Source organism: Mus caroli, chromosome X (genome assembly GCF_900094665.2).
Source record: "Mus caroli chromosome X, CAROLI_EIJ_v1.1, whole genome shotgun sequence".
Classification (NCBI taxonomy): Eukaryota; Metazoa; Chordata; class Mammalia; order Rodentia; family Muridae; genus Mus; species Mus caroli.
The window spans coordinates 153,817,319-153,819,550 of record NC_034589.1 but is presented as its reverse complement, the minus strand read 5'-3'; positions in this window follow the sequence as shown (position 1 = coordinate 153,819,550).

Genomic DNA, 2,232 nt, shown 5'->3' with positions numbered 1-2,232 from the left:
TCTGGCTAATTGGAACTAATTGATGCAATACACACGTTGAATTGCTTGATTTTGTCATTGAGTTTAGAGAATTGCAAACCACCATATAAATCAATGAAACAACATCTCAAAGGGTTCCTTACCTGATAATGCAATGCTTATGTTTAATTTAGTTAATTATGACAACTAAGTAGTTTTATTGTACTGGTAGCATTAACTTATTTCAATAACTTGCTGATAAAAATTAACTTGTGACCCAGAATGGGAATTGCTTTCTTGTGATAGATTAGCATATGAAAAATGATTAATATGCCTCTTTGAAAGAACAAAGGCTCCCTGTGAAGTCATTTTCTATTTGGTGATTCTTCTGTGTCAGATAACATTATATAGTATTAAATATTACATGGCATAAAACACATTAGCAAAGGAGGAAAAAAGTGTCAGAGTTCTAAAAATCCCATACCAAGTCTACATCCTCTGTTTCCTTAATATTTTAAAATATGATTAAAAGTGTAATTTTTAAAGGTAAAAAATAAAAAAATAAAAACCCACAGGGGGCAAAGGATCAAAACTAAGATGACTTACTTTTTAATCAAGAACATAGGCACAAAATTATAAGGAGAAACTTAATTCAACAAGATAGAAACTTGGAGAAAATTCTAAAAGATTGCAATCTAGGGGAGTTTTCTTGTAAAGGGAAGCTCTACATCCATGGTAGTGCTGTCTTAGTACTTGGAATTAGAAGTTCACGGTCACCCTTGGTTCTGTGGTGAGTTTAAGAGCAGTCAGGCTATATGAGGTCTTGCTTTAAAAGAAAATCTTGTGAAACCTCAAAAGTTATAGAAATTCCAGTATTAATAAAGAGCTCTAGAAAGTGACAATAGCCCAGGAAGTTTTTACCAGAGCACCTGGGGGAGCCATCTTGGTTCCTGGATCCCTCTGAGACTAGTCTGCACAGGTGAGAGTGTACAGCTTCTGGGCCAGGCAGAAGTGACACAGCTTCCAGGGCAGACCCCTTTTCGGGCTCCAGACATCAGGGCACCTTCCCTGCCAGAGGAGAGGTGTCTGCCCCACCCAGGAGGGCTTTGCCAGAGAACCTGGGGGAGCCATCTCTGGTCCAGGATCTCTCAGAAACTAGTCTGTGTTGGTGAGAGTGCCAACTACAGAAGCTACACAGCTTCTGGGACAGGCCCTGTTTCAGGCCTTCATCTTCTGCCAGGAGGTAGGGCCAAATGCCAGATATCTATGCACCTTCCCTGCAAGAGGAGAGCTTGCCTGCAGAGAGTGCTCTGACCACTGAAACTCAGGAGAGAGCTAGTCTCCCAAGTATGCTGTTAGAGGCTAACAAAATCACAAGAGAAACAAGCTCAAAACAGAGACAACTATAACAACTAACCCCAGAGATTGCCAGACAGCAAAAGGCAAACATAAGAATCTTACTAACAGAAACCAAGACCACTCACCATCATCAAAACCCAGCACTCCCACCTCAGCCAGTCCTGTGCATCACAACACACCGAAAAAGCTAGACCTGGATTTAAAAGCATATCTCATGATAATGGTAGAGGACATCAAGAAGGACTTTAATAACTCACTTAAAGAAATACCTATCCTAAATCAGATAGGGGACTAATATCCAATATATATAAAGAATTCCAGATGGTGGACTCCAGAAAATCAAATAACCCCATTAAAAATGGGGCTCAGAGCTAAACAAAGAATTCTCACCTGAGGAATACCGAATGGCTAAGAAGCACCNGAAAATATGTTCAGCATCCTTAATCATCAGGAAAATGCAAATCAAAACAACTCTGAGATTTCACCTCACACCAGTCAGAATGGCAAAGATCAAAAATTCAGGTTATAGCAGATGCTGGCGAGGATGTGGAGAAAGAGGAACACTCCTCCATTGTTGGTGGGTTGCAAGCTTGAACAACCACTCTGGAAATCAGTCTGGCAGTTCCTCAGAAACATGGACATAGTACTACCTGAGGATCCAGCAATACCTCTCCTGGGCATATATCCAGAAGATGTTCCAACCATTAAGAGGGACACATTCTCCACCATTTTCATAGCAGCCCTATTTATAATAGCCAGAAGCTGGAAAGAACCCAGATGCCCCTCAACAGAGGAATGGATACAGAAAATGTGGTATATTTACACAATGGAGTACTACGCAGCTATTAAAAAGAATGAATTTATGAAATTCCTAGGAAAATGGATGGACCTGGAGGGCATCATCCTGAGTGAGGT